Here is a 17,139-nt window from a genome sequence, read left to right as displayed (position 1 = left end):
GAATGGGGAGGAATGGGAGAGGGTGATGGGGAAAGGGGAGGAATGGGAGAGGGTGATGGGGAATGGGGTAAGGGGAGGAATGGGAGAGGGTGATGGGGAAAGGGGAGGAATCGGAGAGGGTGATGGGGAAAGGGGAGGAATCGGAGAGGGTGATGGGGAAAGGGGAGGAATGGGAGAGGGTGATGGGGAAAGGGGAGGAATGGGAGAGGGTGATGGGGAATGGGGTAAGGGGAGGAATGGGAGAGGGTGATGGGGAAAGGGGAGGAATGGGAGAGGGTGATGGGGAAAGGGGAGGAAAGGGAGAGGGTGATGGAGAAACGGGAGGAATGGGAGAGGGTGATGGGGAATGGGTGAGGGTGATGGGGAAAGGGGAGGAATGGGAGAGTGTGATGGGGAATGGGTGAGGGTGATGGGGAAAGGGAAGGAATGGGAGAGGGTGATGGGAAATCGGAGAGGGTGATGGGGAATGGGAGTGGGGTGATTGGGAAACGGGAGGAATGGGAGAGGGTGATGGGGAATGGGAGAGGGTGATGGGGAATGGGGAGGAATGGGAGAGGGTGATGGGGAATGGGGAGGAATGGGAGAGGGTGATGGGGAAAGGGGAGGAATGGGAGAGGGTGATGGGGAATGGGAGAGGGGTGATGGGGAAAGGGGAGGAATGGGAGAGGATGATGGGAAATCGGAGAGGATGATGGGGAATGGGAGTGGGTGATGGGGAAACGGGAGGAATGGGAGAGGGTGATGGGGAATGGGAGAGGGTGATGGGGAATGGGGAGGAATGGGAGAGGGTGATGGGGAAAGGGGAGGAATGGGAGAGGGTGATGGGGAAAGGGGAGGAAAGGGAGAGGGTGATGGGGAAAGGGGAGGAAAGGGAGAGGGTGATGGGGAAAGGGGAGGAAAGGAAGAGGGTGATGGGGAATGGGGAGAAATGGGAGAGGGTGATGGGGAATAGGAGGGGAGATGGGGAATGGGGAGGAATGGGAGAGGGTGATGGGGAATGGGGAGGAATGGGAGAGGGTGATGGGGAAAGGGGAGGAATGGGAGAGGGTGATGGGGAAAGGGGAGGAAAGGGAGAGGGTGATGGGAATGGGGAGGAATGGGAGAGGGTGATGGGGAAAGGGGAGGAATGGGAGAGGGTGATGGGGAAAGGGGAGGAAAGGGAGAGGGTGATGGGGAATGGGGAGGAATGGGAGAGGGTGATGGGGAAAGGGGAGGAATGGGAGAGGGTGATGGGGAATGGGGTAAGGGAGGAATGGGAGAGGATGATGGGGAATGGGGAGGAATGGGAGAGGGTGATGGGGAAAGGGGAGGAATGGGAGAGGGTGATGGGGAAAGGGGAGGAAAGGGAGAGGGTGATTGGGAAACGGGAGAATGGGAGAGGGTGATGGGGAAAGGGGAGGATGGGAGAGGATGATGGGAAATCGGAGAGGGTGATGGGGAATGGGAGTGAGTGATGGGGAAACGGGAGGAATGGGAGAGGGTGATGGGGAATGGGAGAGGGTGATGGAGAATAGGAGAGGGTGATGGGAAACGGGAGGAAAGAGAGGGTGATGGGGAATAGGAGGGGGTGATGGGGAATGGGGAGGAATGGGAGAGGGTGATGGGGAAAGGGGAGGAATGGGAGAGGGTGATGGGGAATCGGAGAGGGTGATGGGGAATGGGAGTGGGTGATGGGGAAACCGGGGGAATGGGAGAGGGTGATGGGGAATAGGAGAGGGTGATGGGAAATGGGAGGAAAGAGAGGGTGATGGGGAATGGGAGAGGGTGATGGGGAAAGGGGAGGAATGGGAGAGGGTGATGGGGAAAGGGGAGGAAAGGAGAGGGTGATGGGGAAAGGGGAGGAAAGGGAGAGGGTGATGGGGAAAGGGGAGGAAAGGGAGAGGGTGATGGGGAAAGGGGAGGAAAGGGAGAGGGTGATGGGGAATGGGAGAGGGTATGGGGAAAGGGGAGGAATGGGACAGGGTGATGGGGAATGCGACAGGGTAATGGGGGAAGAGGAGGAATGGAAGAGAGTGATGGGGAATGGGAGAGGGTGATGGGGAAAGGGGAGGAATGGGAGAGGGTGCTGAGGAATAGGAGGGGGTGATGGGGAATGGGAGAGGGTGATGGGGAAGGGAGAGGAATGGGAGATGGTGATGGGGAAAGGTGAGGAATGGAAGAGGGTGATGGGGAATGGGGAGAAATGGGAGAGGGTGATGGGGAATAGGAGGGGGTGATGGGGAATGGGAGAGGGTGATGGGGAAGGGAGAGGAATGGGAGATGGTGATGGGGAAAGGTGAGGAATGGAAGAGGGTGATGGGGAATGGGGAGAGATGGGAGAGGGTGATGGGGAATAGGAGGGGGTGATGGGGAAAGGGGAGGAATGGGAGAGGGTGATGGGGAAAGGGGAGGAATGGGAGAGGGTGATGGGGAAAGGGGAGCAATGGAAGAGGGTGATGGGGAAAAGGGAGGAATGCGAGAGGGTGATGGGGAATGGGAGAGGGTGATGGGGAATAGGGTAAGGGGAGGAATGGGAGAGGATGATGGTGAATGGGAGAAGGTGATGGCGAAAGGGGAGGAATGGGAGAGGGTGAAGGGAAAGGGGAGGAATGGGAGAGGGTGATGGGCAAAGGGGACGAATGGGAGAGGGTGATGGGGAATGAGAGAGGGTGATGGGGAAAGGGGAGGAATGGGAGAGGGTAATGGGGAATGGGAGAGGATGATGGAGAATGGGGAGGAATGGGAGAGTGTGATGGGGAAAGGGGAGGAATGGGAGAAGGTGATGGGCAAAGGGGACGAATGGGAGAGGGTGATATGGAATGGGAGAGGGTGATGGGGAAAGGGGAGGAATGGGAGAGGGTGATGGGGAGTGGGAGCGGGTGATGGGGAAAGGGGAGGAATAGGAGAGTGTGATGGGGAATGGGAGAGGGTGATAGGGAAAGCGGAGGAATGGGAGAGGGTGATGGGGAAAGGGGAGCAATGGAAGAGGGTGATGGGAAATGGGAGAGGGTGATGGGGAAAAGGGAGGAATGCGAGAGGGTGATGGGGAATGGGAGAGGGTGATGGGGAAAGGGGAGGAATGGGAGAGGGTAATGGGGAATGGGAGAGGATGATGGAGAAAGGGGAGGAATGGGAGAGTGTGATGGAGAAAGGGGAGGAATGGGAGAAGGTGATGGGCAAAGGGGACGAATGGGAGAGGGTGATATGGAATGGGAGAGGGTGATGGGGAAAGGGGAGGAATGGGAGAGGGTGATGGGGAATGGGAGCGGGTGATGGGGAAAGGGGAGGAATAGGAGAGTGTGATGGGGAATGGGAGAGGGTGATGGGGAAAGGGGAGGAATGGGAGAGGGTGATGGGGAATGGGAGAGGGTGATGGAGAAAGGGGAGGAATGGGAGAGGGTGATGGGGAAAGGGGAGGAATGGGAGAGGGTGATGGGGAAAGGGGAGCAATGGAAGAGGGTGATGGGAAATGGGAGAGGGTGATGGGGAAAAGGGAGGAATGCGAGAGGGTGATGGGGAATGGGAGAGGGTGATGGGGTAAGGGGAGGAAAGGGAAAGGGTGATGGGGAATGGGAGAGGGTGATGGGGAAAGGGGAGGAATGGGAGAGGGTGATGGGGAAAGGGAGAGGGTGGTGGAGAAAGGGCAGGAATGGGAGAGGGTGATGGCAAATGGGAGGGAGTGATGGGGAATGGGAGAAGGTGATGGGTAAATGGCAGGAAAGGGAGAGGGTGATGGTGAAAGGGGAGCAATGGGAGAGGGTGATAGGGAATCAGAGAGCGTGATGGGGAAAGGGGTGGAAAGGGAGAGGGTGATGGGGAATGGGAGAGGGTGATGGGGAAAGGGGAGGAATGGGAGAGGGTGATGGGGAAAGGGAGAGGGTGGTGGAGAAAGGGCAGGAATGGGAGAGGGTGATGGCAAATGGGAGGGGGTGATGGGGAATGGGAGAGGGTGATGGGTAAATGGCAGGAATGGGAGAGGGTGATGGAGAAAGGGGAGGAATGGGAGAGGGTGATGGGGAAAGCGGAGGAATGGGAGAGGTTGATGGGGAAAGGGGAGCAATGGAAGAGGGTGATGGGAAATGGGAGAGGGTGATGGGGAAAAGGGAGGAATGCGAGAGGGTGATGGGGAATGGGAGAGGGTGATGGGGAAAGGGGAGGAATGGGAGAGGATAATGGGGAATGGGAGAGGATGATGGAGAAAGGGGAGGAATGGGAGAGTGTGATGGGGAAAGGGGAGGAATGGGAGAAGGTGATGGGCAAAGGGGACGAATGGGAGAGGGTGATATGGAATGGGAGAGGGTGATGGGGAAAGGGGAGGAATGGGAGAGGGTGATGGGGAATGGGAGCGGGTGATGGGGAAAGGGGAGGAATAGGAGAGTGTGATGGGGAATGGGAGAGGGTGATGGGGAAAGGGGAGGAATGGGAGAGGGTGATGGGGAATGGGAGAGGGTGATGGAGAAAGGGGAGGAATGGGAGAGGGTGATGGGGAAAGGGGAGGAATGGGAGAGGGTGATGGGGAAAGGGGAGCAATGGAAGAGGGTGATGGGAAATGGGAGAGGGTGATGGGGAAAAGGGAGGAATGCGAGAGGGTGATGGGGAATGGGAGAGGGTGATGGGGTAAGGGGAGGAAAGGGAAAGGGTGATGGGGAATGGGAGAGGGTGATGGGGAAGGGGGAGGAATGGGAGAGGGTGATGGGGAAAGGGAGAGGGTGGTGGAGAAAGGGCAGGAATGGGAGAGGGTGATGGCAAATGGGAGGGAGTGATGGGGAATGGGAGAAGGTGATGGGTAAATGGCAGGAAAGGGAGAGGGTGATGGTGAAAGGGGAGCAATGGGAGAGGGTGATAGGGAATCAGAGAGCGTGATGGGGAAAGGGGTGGAAAGGGAGAGGGTGATGGGGAATGGGAGAGGGTGATGGGGAAAGGGGAGGAATGGGAGAGGGTGATGGGGAAAGGGAGAGGGTGGTGGAGAAAGGGCAGGAATGGGAGAGGGTGATGGCAAATGGGAGGGGGTGATGGGGAATGGGAGAGGGTGATGGGTAAATGGCAGGAAAGGGAGAGGGTGATGGTGAAATGGGAGCAATGGGAGAGGGTGATAGGGAATCAGAGAGGGTGATGGGGAAAGGGGTGGAAAGGGAGAGGGTGATGGGGAAAGGGGAGGAAAGGGAGAGGGTGATGGGGAATGGGAGAGGGTGATGGGAAAGGGGAGGAATGGGAGAGCGTGATGGGGAATGGGAGTGGGTGATGGGGAAAGGGGAGAAATGGGAGAGGGTGATGGGAAATGGGAGCTGGTGATGGGGAAAGGGGAGGAAATGGAGAGGGTGATGGGGAATGGGAGAGGGTGATGTCAAAAGGGGAGGAAAGGGAGAGGTGATGGGGAATGGGAGACGGTAATCGGGAAAGGGGAGGAATTGGAGTGGGTGATGGGGAAAGGGAGAAGTTGATGGGGAATGGGAGAGGGTGATTGGGGAAAGGGGAGGAAAGTGAGAGGATGATGGGGAAAGGGGAGGAAAGGGAGAGGGTGATGGGGAATGGGAGAGAGTGATGGGGAAAGGGGAGGAATGGTAGAGGGTGATGGGGAATGGGAGAGGGTGATGAGGAATGGGGAGGAATGAAAGAGGGTGATGGTGAATGGGACAGGGTGATGGGGAAAGGGGAGGAATGGAAGAGGGTGATGGGGAAAGGGGGGAATGGGAGAGGGTGATGGAGAATGGGAGAGGGTGATGGGGAAAAGGGAGGAATGGGAGAAGGTGATGGGGAATGGGAGAGGGTGATGGAGAAAGGGGAGGAATGGATGAGGGTGATGGGGAATGGGGAGAAATGGGAGAGGGTGATGGGGAAAGGGGAGCAATGGAAGAGGGTGATGGGGAAAAGGGAGGAATGCGAGAGGGTGATGGGGAATGGGAGAGGGTGATGGGGTAAGGGGAGGAAAGGGTGATGGGGAATGGGAGAGGGTGATGGGGAAAGGGGAGGAATGGGACAGGGTGATGGGGAATGGGAGAGGGTGGTGGAGAAAGGGGAGGAATGGGAGAGGGTGATGGCGAATGGGAGGGGGTGATGGGGAATGGGAGAGGGTGATGGGTAAATGGCAGGAAAGGGAGAGGGTGATGGTGAAAGGGGAGCAATGGGAGAGGGTGATAGGGAATCAGAGAGGGTGATGCGGAAAGGGGTGGAAAGGGAGAGGGTGATGGGGAATGGGAGAGGGTGATGGGGAAAGGGAGAGGGTGATGGGGAATAGGAGAGGGTGATGGGGAAAGGGGCGAATGGGAGAGGGTGACGGGGAATGATAGAGGGTAATGGGGAAAGGGGAGGAATGGGAGAGAGTGATGGGGAAAGGGGAGGAATGGGAGAGGGTGATGGGGAATGGGAGAGGGTAATGAGAAATGGGAGGAATGATAGAGGGTAATGGGGAAAGGGGAGGAATGGGAGAGGGTGATGGGGAAAGTGGAGGAATGGGAGAGGGTGATGGGGAATGGGAGAGGGTGATGTGGAAAGCGGAGGAAAGGAAGAGGGTGATGGGGATTGGGAGAGGGTGATGGGGAATGGGAGAGGGTGATGGGGAATGGGAGAGGGTGATCGGGAAAGGGTGAGGAATGGGAGACGGTGATAGGGAAAGGGGAGCGATGGGTGAGCGTGATGGGGAAAGGGGAGGGATGGGAGAGGGTGATAGGGGAAAGGGGAGGAATGGGAGAGGGTGATGGGAATGGGAGAGGATGATGGGGAATGGGAGAAGGTGATGGGGAAAGGGGAGGAATGGGAGAGGGTGATGGGGAATGGGAGAGGGTAATGGGAAATGGGAGGAATGATAGAGGGTAATGGGGAAAGGGGAGGAATGGGAGAGAGTGATGGGAAATGGGAGAACGTAATGGGGAATGGGATAGGGTAATCGGGAAAGGGGAGGAATGGGAGAGGCTGATGGGAAAAGGGGAGGAATGGGAGAGGGTGATGGGAAAAGGGGAGGAATGGGAGAGGGTGATCGGGAAAGGGTGAGGAATGGGAGAGGGTGATGGGGAATGGGAGAGAGTGATGGGGAATGGGAGAGAGTGATGGGGAAAGGGGAGGAATAGGACAGGGTGATGGGGAATGGGGGAGATTGATGGGGAAAGGGGAGGAATGGGAGAGGGTGATGGGGAATGAGAGAGTGTGATGGGGAAAGGGGAGGAATGGGCGAGGGTGATGGGGAATGGGAGAGGGTGATGGGGAAAGTGGAGGAATGGGAGAGGGTGATGGGGAATGGGAGAGGGTGATGGGGAAAGCGGAGGAAAGGGAGAGGGTGACGGCGAAAGGGGAGGAAAGAGAGAGGGTGATGGGGAATGGACGAGGGTGATGGGGAATGGGAGAGAGTGATGGGGAAAGGGGAGGAATGGGAGAGGGTGATGGGGAAAGGGGAGGAATGGGAGAGGGTGATGGGGAATGGGAGAGGGTGATGTGGAAAGCGGAGGAAAGGAAGAGGGTGATGGGGATTGGGAGAGGGTGATGGGGAATGGGAGAGGGTGATCGTGAAAGGGTAAGGAATGGGAGAGGGTGATAGGGAAAGGGGAGCGATGGGTGAGCGTGATGGGGAAAGGGGAGGGATGGGAGAGGGTGATGGGAATGGGAGAGGATGATGGGGAATGGGAGAAGGTGATGGGAAAGGGGAGGAATGGGAGAGGGTGATGGGGAATGGGAGAGGGTGATGGGAAAGGGGAGGAATGGGAGAGGGTGATGGGGAAAGGGGAGCAATGGAAGAGGGTGATGGCAAATGGGAGAGGGTGATGGGGAAAATGGAGGAATGCGAGAGGGTGATGGGGAAGGGAGAGGGTGATGGGGAAAGGGGTGGAATGGGAGAGGGTGATGAGAAAAGGGGAGGAATGGGAGAGGGTGATGGGGAAAGGGGTGGAATGGGAGAGGGTGATGAGGAAAGGGGAGGAATGGGAGAGGGTGATGGGGAATGGGGGAGGGTATGGGGAAAGGGGAGGAATGGGAGAGAGTGATGGGAAAGGGGAGGAATGGAAGAGTGTGATGGGGGAATGGGGGGAATGGGAGAGGGTGATGGGGAAAGGGGAGGAATGGGAGAGGGTGATGGGGAATGAGAGAGTGTGATGGGGAAAGGGGAGGAATGGGCGAGGGTGATGGGGAATGGGAGAGGGTGATGGGGAAAGTGGAGGAATGGGAGAGGGTGATGGGGAATGGGAGAGGGTGATGGGGAAAGCGGAGGAAAGGGAGAGGGTGACGGCGAAAGGGGAGGAAAGAGAGAGGGTGATGGGGAATGGACGAGGGTGATGGGGAATGGGAGAGAGTGATGGGGAAAGGGGAGGAATGGGAGAGGGTGATGGGGAAAGGGGAGGAATGGGAGAGGGTGATGGGGAATGGGAGAGGGTGATGTGGAAAGCGGAGGAAAGGAAGAGGGTGATGGGGATTGGGAGAGGGTGATGGGGAATGGGAGAGGGTGATCGTGAAAGGGTAAGGAATGGGAGAGGGTGATAGGGAAAGGGGAGCGATGGGTGAGCGTGATGGGGAAAGGGGAGGGATGGGAGAGGGTGATGGGAATGGGAGAGGATGATGGGGAATGGGAGAAGGTGATGGGAAAGGGGAGGAATGGGAGAGGGTGATGGGGAATGGGAGAGGGTGATGGGAAAGGGAGGAATGGGAGAGGGTGATGGGGAAAGGGGAGCAATGGAAGAGGGTGATGGCAAATGGGAGAGGGTGATGGGGAAAATGGAGGAATGCGAGAGGGTGATGGGGAAGGGAGAGGGTGATGGGGAAAGGGGTGGAATGGGAGAGGGTGATGAGAAAAGGGGAGGAATGGGAGAGGGTGATGGGGAAAGGGGTGGAATGGGAGAGGGTGATGAGGAAAGGGGAGGAATGGGAGAGGGTGATGGGGAATGGGGGAGGGTATGGGGAAAGGGGAGGAATGGGAGAGAGTGATGGGAAAGGGGAGGAATGGAAGAGTGTGATGGGGGAATGGGGGGAATGGGAGAGGGTGATGGGGAAAGGGGAGGAATGGGAGAGGGTGATGTGGAATGGGAGAGGGTGAGGGGGAATGGGAGTGGATGATTGGGAATGGGGAGGAAAGAGAGAGTGTGATGGGGAAAGGGGAGGAATGGGAGAGGGTGATGGGGAATGGAAGAGGGTGATGGGGAAAGGGGAGGAATGGGAGAGTGTGTTGGGAGAAAGGGGAGGAATAAGAGAGGATGATGGGGAATTGGAGAGGGTGATGGGGAATGGGAGAAGGTGATGGGGAAGGGGGAGGTATGGGAGAGGGTGATGGGCAAAGGGGACGAATGGGAGTGGGTGATGGGGAAAGGGGAAGATTGGGAGGATGTGATGGGGAATGGGAGTGGGTGATGGGGAAAGGGGAGGAATGGGAGAGGTTAATGGGGAATGGGAGAGCGTGATGGGGAAAGGGGAGGAATGGGAGATGATGATGGGGAATGGGTGAGGGTGATGGGGAAAGGGGAGAAATGGATGAGGGTGATGGGGAATGGGGAGGATTGGGAGAGGGTGATAGGGAATATGGTAAGGGGAGGAATGGGAGAGGGTGATGGGCAAAGGGGACGAATGGGAGAGGGTGATGGGGAATAGGAGAGGGTGATGGGGAAAGGGGAGGAATGGGAGAGGGTGATGGGGAAGGGGAGGAATGCGAGAGGGTGATGGGCAAAGGGAAAGAATGTGAGAGGGTGATGGGGAATGAGAGAGGGTGATGGGGAAAGGGGAGGAATGGGAGAGGGTATTGGGGAATGGGAGAGGATGATGGAGAAAGGGGAGGAATGGGAGAGGGTGATGGGCAAAGGGGACGAATGGGAGAGTGTGATGGGGAATGGGAGAGTGTGATGGGGAAAGGGGTGGAATGGGAGAGGGTGATGGGCAAAGGGGACGAATGGGAGAGTGTGATGGGGAATGGGAGAGGGTGATGGGGAAAGGGGAGGAATGGGAGAGGGTGATGGGGAATGGGAGAGGGTGATGGGGAAAGGGGAGGAATGGGAGAGGGTGATGGGGAAAGGGGAGGAATGGGAGAGTGTGATGGGGAAAGGGGAGGAATGGGAGAGGGTGATGGGGAATGGGAGAGGGTGATGGGGAAAGGGGAGGAATGGGAGAGTGTGATGGGGAAAGGGGAGGAATGGGAGAGAGTGATGGGAAATGGGAGAGGGTAATGGGGAATGGGACAGGGTAATCGGGAAAGGGGAGGAATGGGAGAGGCTGATGGGAAAAGGGGAGGAATGGGAGAGGGTGATCGGAAAAGGGTGAGGAATGGGAGAGGGTGATGGGGAATGGGAGAGAGTGATGGGGAATGGGAGAGAGTGATGGGGAAAGGGGAGGAATGGGACAGGGTGATGGGGAATGGGGGAGGATGATGGGGAAAGGGGAGGAATGGGAGAGGGTGATGGGGAATGAGAGAGTGTGATGGGGAAAGGGGAGGAATGGGAGAGGGTGATGGGGAAAATGGAGGAATGGGAAAGGGTGATGGGGAATGGGGGTGATGGGGAAAGCGGAGGAAAGGGAGAGGGTGACGGCGAAAGGGGAGGAAAGAGAGAGGGTGATGGGGAATGGGAGAGAGTGATGGGGAAAGGGGAGGAATGGGAGAGGGTGATGGGGAAAGGGGAGGAATGGGAGAGGGTGATGGGGAATGGGTGAGGGTGATGTGGAAAGGGGAGGAAAGGAAGAGGATGACGGGGATTGGGAGAGGGTGATGGGGAATGGGAGAGAGTGATGGGGAAAGGGGAGTTATGGGACAGGGTGATGGGGAATGGGGGAGGATGATGGGGAAAGGGGAGGAATGGGAGAGGGTGATGGGGAATGAGAGAGTGTGATGGGAATGGGAGATGGTGATGGGGAAAGTGGAGGAAAGGGAGAGGGTGACGGCGAAAGGGGAGGAAAGAGAGAGGGTGATGGGGAATGGAAGAGGGTGATGGGGAATGGGAGAGAGTGATGGGGAAAGGGGAGGAATGGGAGAGGGTGATGGGGAATGGGAGAGGGTGATGGGGAAAGGTGAGGAATGGGAGAGGGTGATGTGGAAAGGGGAGGAAAGAGAGAGGGTGATGGGGAATGGAAGTGGGTGATGGGGAATGGGAGAGGGTGATGGGGAAAGGGGAGGAATTGGAGTGGGTGATGGGGAATGGGGGAGGGTGATGGGGAAACGGGAGGAATGGGAGAGGGTGATGGGAAAAGTGGAGGAATGGGAGAGGGTGATGGGGAAAGGGGAGGAATGGGAGAGGGTGATGGGGAAAGGGGAGCAATGGAAGAGGGTGATGGGAAACGGGAGAGGGTGATTGGGGAAAAGGGAGGAATGCGAAAGGGTGATGGGGAATGGGAGAGGGTGATGGGGTAAGGGGAGGAAAGGGAGAGGGTGATGGGGAAAGGGGAGGAATGGGAGAGGGTGATGGGGAATGGGAGAGGGTGATGGAGAAAGGGGAGGAATGGGAGAGGGTGATGGAGAAAGGGGAGGAATGGGAGAGGGTGATGGCGAATGGGAGAGGGTGATGGGTAAATGGCTGTAAAGGCAGAGGGTGATGGTGAAAGGGGAGGAATGGGAGAGGGTGATAGGGAATCGGAGAGGGTGATGGGGAAAGGGAGAGGGTGATGGGGAAAGGGGAGGAATGGTAGAGGGTGATGGGGAATGGGAGAGGGTGATGAGGAATGGGGAGGAATGAAAGAGGGTGATGGTGAATGGGACAGGGTGATGGGGAAAGGGGAGGAATGGAAGAGGGTGATGGGGAAAGGGGGGAATGGGAGAGGGTGATGGAGAATGGGAGAGGGTGATGGGGAAAAGGGAGGAATGGGAGAAGGTGATGGGGAATGGGAGAGGGTGATGGAGAAAGGGGAGGAATGGATGAGGGTGATGGGGAATGGGGAGAAATGGGAGAGGGTGATGGGGAAAGGGGAGCAATGGAAGAGGGTGATGGGGAAAAGGGAGGAATGCGAGAGGGTGATGGGGAATGGGAGAGGGTGATGGGGTAAGGGGAGGAAAGGGTGATGGGGAATGGGAGAGGGTGATGGGGAAAGGGGAGGAATGGGACAGGGTGATGGGGAATGGGAGAGGGTGGTGGAGAAAGGGGAGGAATGGGAGAGGGTGATGGCGAATGGGAGGGGGTGATGGGGAATGGGAGAGGGTGATGGGTAAATGGCAGGAAAGGGAGAGGGTGATGGTGAAAGGGGAGCAATGGGAGAGGGTGATAGGGAATCAGAGAGGGTGATGCGGAAAGGGGTGGAAAGGGAGAGGGTGATGGGGAATGGGAGAGGGTGATGGGGAAAGGGAGAGGGTGATGGGGAATAGGAGAGGGTGATGGGGAAAGGGGCGAATGGGAGAGGGTGACGGGGAATGATAGAGGGTAATGGGGAAAGGGGAGGAATGGGAGAGAGTGATGGGGAAAGGGGAGGAATGGGAGAGGGTGATGGGGAATGGGAGAGGGTAATGAGAAATGGGAGGAATGATAGAGGGTAATGGGGAAAGGGGAGGAATGGGAGAGGGTGATGGGGAAAGTGGAGGAATGGGAGAGGGTGATGGGGAATGGGAGAGGGTGATGTGGAAAGCGGAGGAAAGGAAGAGGGTGATGGGGATTGGGAGAGGGTGATGGGGAATGGGAGAGGGTGATGGGGAATGGGAGAGGGTGATCGGGAAAGGGTGAGGAATGGGAGACGGTGATAGGGAAAGGGGAGCGATGGGTGAGCGTGATGGGGAAAGGGGAGGGATGGGAGAGGGTGATAGGGGAAAGGGGAGGAATGGGAGAGGGTGATGGGAATGGGAGAGGATGATGGGGAATGGGAGAAGGTGATGGGGAAAGGGGAGGAATGGGAGAGGGTGATGGGGAATGGGAGAGGGTAATGGGAAATGGGAGGAATGATAGAGGGTAATGGGGAAAGGGGAGGAATGGGAGAGAGTGATGGGAAATGGGAGAACGTAATGGGGAATGGGATAGGGTAATCGGGAAAGGGGAGGAATGGGAGAGGCTGATGGGAAAAGGGGAGGAATGGGAGAGGGTGATGGGAAAAGGGGAGGAATGGGATAGGGTGATGGGGAATGGGAGAGGGTGATCGGGAAAGGGTGAGGAATGGGAGAGGGTGATGGGGAATGGGAGAGAGTGATGGGGAATGGGAGAGAGTGATGGGGAAAGGGGAGGAATAGGACAGGGTGATGGGGAATGGGGGAGATTGATGGGGAAAGGGGAGGAATGGGAGAGGGTGATGGGGAATGAGAGAGTGTGATGGGGAAAGGGGAGGAATGGGCGAGGGTGATGGGGAATGGGAGAGGGTGATGGGGAAAGTGGAGGAATGGGAGAGGGTGATGGGGAATGGGAGAGGGTGATGGGGAAAGCGGAGGAAAGGGAGAGGGTGACGGCGAAAGGGGAGGAAAGAGAGAGGGTGATGGGGAATGGACGAGGGTGATGGGGAATGGGAGAGAGTGATGGGGAAAGGGGAGGAATGGGAGAGGGTGATGGGGAAAGGGGAGGAATGGGAGAGGGTGATGGGGAATGGGAGAGGGTGATGTGGAAAGCGGAGGAAAGGAAGAGGGTGATGGGGATTGGGAGAGGGTGATGGGGAATGGGAGAGGGTGATCGTGAAAGGGTAAGGAATGGGAGAGGGTGATAGGGAAAGGGGAGCGATGGGTGAGCGTGATGGGGAAAGGGGAGGGATGGGAGAGGGTGATGGGAATGGGAGAGGATGATGGGGAATGGGAGAAGGTGATGGGAAAGGGGAGGAATGGGAGAGGGTGATGGGGAATGGGAGAGGGTGATGGGAAAGGGGAGGAATGGGAGAGGGTGATGGGGAAAGGGGAGCAATGGAAGAGGGTGATGGCAAATGGGAGAGGGTGATGGGGAAAATGGAGGAATGCGAGAGGGTGATGGGGAAGGGAGAGGGTGATGGGGAAAGGGGTGGAATGGGAGAGGGTGATGAGAAAAGGGGAGGAATGGGAGAGGGTGATGGGGAAAGGGGTGGAATGGGAGAGGGTGATGAGGAAAGGGGAGGAATGGGAGAGGGTGATGGGGAATGGGGGAGGGTATGGGGAAAGGGGAGGAATGGGAGAGAGTGATGGGAAAGGGGAGGAATGGAAGAGTGTGATGGGGGAATGGGGGGAATGGGAGAGGGTGATGGGGAAAGGGGAGGAATGGGAGAGGGTGATGTGGAATGGGAGAGGGTGAGGGGGAATGGGAGTGGATGATTGGGAATGGGGAGGAAAGAGAGAGTGTGATGGGGAAAGGGGAGGAATGGGAGAGGGTGATGGGGAATGGAAGAGGGTGATGGGGAAAGGGGAGGAATGGGAGAGTGTGTTGGGAGAAAGGGGAGGAATAAGAGAGGATGATGGGGAATTGGAGAGGGTGATGGGGAATGGGAGAAGGTGATGGAGAAGGGGGAGGTATGGGAGAGGGTGATGGGGAATGGGAGAGGGTGATGGAGGAAAGGGAGAGGGTGATGTGGAAGGGGGAGGAATGGGAGAGGGTGATGGGCAAAGGGGACGAATGGGAGTGGGTGATGGGGAAAGGGAGAGGGTGATCGGGAAAGGGTGAGGAATGGGAGAGGGTGATGGGGAATGGGAGAGAGTGATGGGGAATGGGAGAGAGTGATGGGGAAAGGGGAGGAATAGGACAGGGTGATGGGGAATGGGGGAGATTGATGGGGAAAGGGGAGGAATGGGAGAGGGTGATGGGGAATGAGAGAGTGTGATGGGGAAAGGGGAGGAATGGGCGAGGGTGATGGGGAATGGGAGAGGGTGATGGGGAAAGTGGAGGAATGGGAGAGGGTGATGGGGAATGGGAGAGGGTGATGGGGAAAGCGGAGGAAAGGGAGAGGGTGACGGCGAAAGGGGAGGAAAGAGAGAGGGTGATGGGGAATGGACGAGGGTGATGGGGAATGGGAGAGAGTGATGGGGAAAGGGGAGGAATGGGAGAGGGTGATGGGGAAAGGGGAGGAATGGGAGAGGGTGATGGGGAATGGGAGAGGGTGATGTGGAAAGCGGAGGAAAGGAAGAGGGTGATGGGGATTGGGAGAGGGTGATGGGGAATGGGAGAGGGTGATCGTGAAAGGGTAAGGAATGGGAGAGGGTGATAGGGAAAGGGGAGCGATGGGTGAGCGTGATGGGGAAAGGGGAGGGATGGGAGAGGGTGATGGGAATGGGAGAGGATGATGGGGAATGGGAGAAGGTGATGGGAAAGGGGAGGAATGGGAGAGGGTGATGGGGAATGGGAGAGGGTGATGGGAAAGGGGAGGAATGGGAGAGGGTGATGGGGAAAGGGGAGCAATGGAAGAGGGTGATGGCAAATGGGAGAGGGTGATGGGGAAAATGGAGGAATGCGAGAGGGTGATGGGGAAGGGAGAGGGTGATGGGGAAAGGGGTGGAATGGGAGAGGGTGATGAGAAAAGGGGAGGAATGGGAGAGGGTGATGGGGAAAGGGGTGGAATGGGAGAGGGTGATGAGGAAAGGGGAGGAATGGGAGAGGGTGATGGGGAATGGGGGAGGGTATGGGGAAAGGGGAGGAATGGGAGAGAGTGATGGGAAAGGGGAGGAATGGAAGAGTGTGATGGGGGAATGGGGGGAATGGGAGAGGGTGATGGGGAAAGGGGAGGAATGGGAGAGGGTGATGTGGAATGGGAGAGGGTGAGGGGGAATGGGAGTGGATGATTGGGAATGGGGAGGAAAGAGAGAGTGTGATGGGGAAAGGGGAGGAATGGGAGAGGGTGATGGGGAATGGAAGAGGGTGATGGGGAAAGGGGAGGAATGGGAGAGTGTGTTGGGAGAAAGGGGAGGAATAAGAGAGGATGATGGGGAATTGGAGAGGGTGATGGGGAATGGGAGAAGGTGATGGGGAAGGGGGAGGTATGGGAGAGGGTGATGGGCAAAGGGGACGAATGGGAGTGGGTGATGGGGAAAGGGGAAGATTGGGAGGATGTGATGGGGAATGGGAGTGGGTGATGGGGAAAGGGGAGGAATGGGAGAGGTTAATGGGGAATGGGAGAGCGTGATGGGGAAAGGGGAGGAATGGGAGATGATGATGGGGAATGGGTGAGGGTGATGGGGAAAGGGGAGAAATGGATGAGGGTGATGGGGAATGGGGAGGATTGGGAGAGGGTGATAGGGAATATGGTAAGGGGAGGAATGGGAGAGGGTGATGGGCAAAGGGGACGAATGGGAGAGGGTGATGGGGAATAGGAGAGGGTGATGGGGAAAGGGGAGGAATGGGAGAGGGTGATGGGGAAGGGGAGGAATGCGAGAGGGTGATGGGCAAAGGGAAAGAATGTGAGAGGGTGATGGGGAATGAGAGAGGGTGATGGGGAAAGGGGAGGAATGGGAGAGGGTATTGGGGAATGGGAGAGGATGATGGAGAAAGGGGAGGAATGGGAGAGGGTGATGGGCAAAGGGGACGAATGGGAGAGTGTGATGGGGAATGGGAGAGTGTGATGGGGAAAGGGGTGGAATGGGAGAGGGTGATGGGCAAAGGGGACGAATGGGAGAGTGTGATGGGGAATGGGAGAGGGTGATGGGGAAAGGGGAGGAATGGGAGAGGGTGATGGGGAATGGGAGAGGGTGATGGGGAAAGGGGAGGAATGGGAGAGGGTGATGGGGAAAGGGGAGGAATGGGAGAGTGTGATGGGGAAAGGGGAGGAATGGGAGAGGGTGATGGGGAATGGGAGAGGGTGATGGGGAAAGGGGAGGAATGGGAGAGTGTGATGGGGAAAGGGGAGGAATGGGAGAGAGTGATGGGAAATGGGAGAGGGTAATGGGGAATGGGACAGGGTAATCGGGAAAGGGGAGGAATGGGAGAGGCTGATGGGAAAAGGGGAGGAATGGGAGAGGGTGATCGGAAAAGGGTGAGGAATGGGAGAGGGTGATGGGGAATGGGAGAGAGTGATGGGGAATGGGAGAGAGTGATGGGGAAAGGGGAGGAATGGGACAGGGTGATGGGGAATGGGGGAGGATGATGGGGAAAGGGGAGGAATGGGAGAGGGTGATGGGGAATGAGAGAGTGTGATGGGGAAAGGGGAGGAATGGGAGAGGGTGATGGGGAAAATGGAGGAATGGGAAAGGGTGATGGGGAATGGGGGTGATGGGGAAAGCGGAGGAAAGGGAGAGGGTGACGGCGAAAGGGGAGGAAAGAGAGAGGGTGATGGGGAATGGGAGAGAGTGATGGGGAAAGGGGAGGAATGGGAGAGGGTGATGGGGAAAGGGGAGGAATGGGAGAGGGTGATGGG

The sequence above is a fragment of the Chiloscyllium plagiosum genome, unplaced genomic scaffold, assembly GCF_037043375.1.
Source record: "Chiloscyllium plagiosum isolate Xiang-an unplaced genomic scaffold, Cpla_swu_hap1 HiC_scaffold_13, whole genome shotgun sequence".
Lineage (NCBI taxonomy): Eukaryota > Metazoa > Chordata > Chondrichthyes > Orectolobiformes > Hemiscylliidae > Chiloscyllium > Chiloscyllium plagiosum.
Note: the sequence above shows the minus strand (reverse complement) of the source record.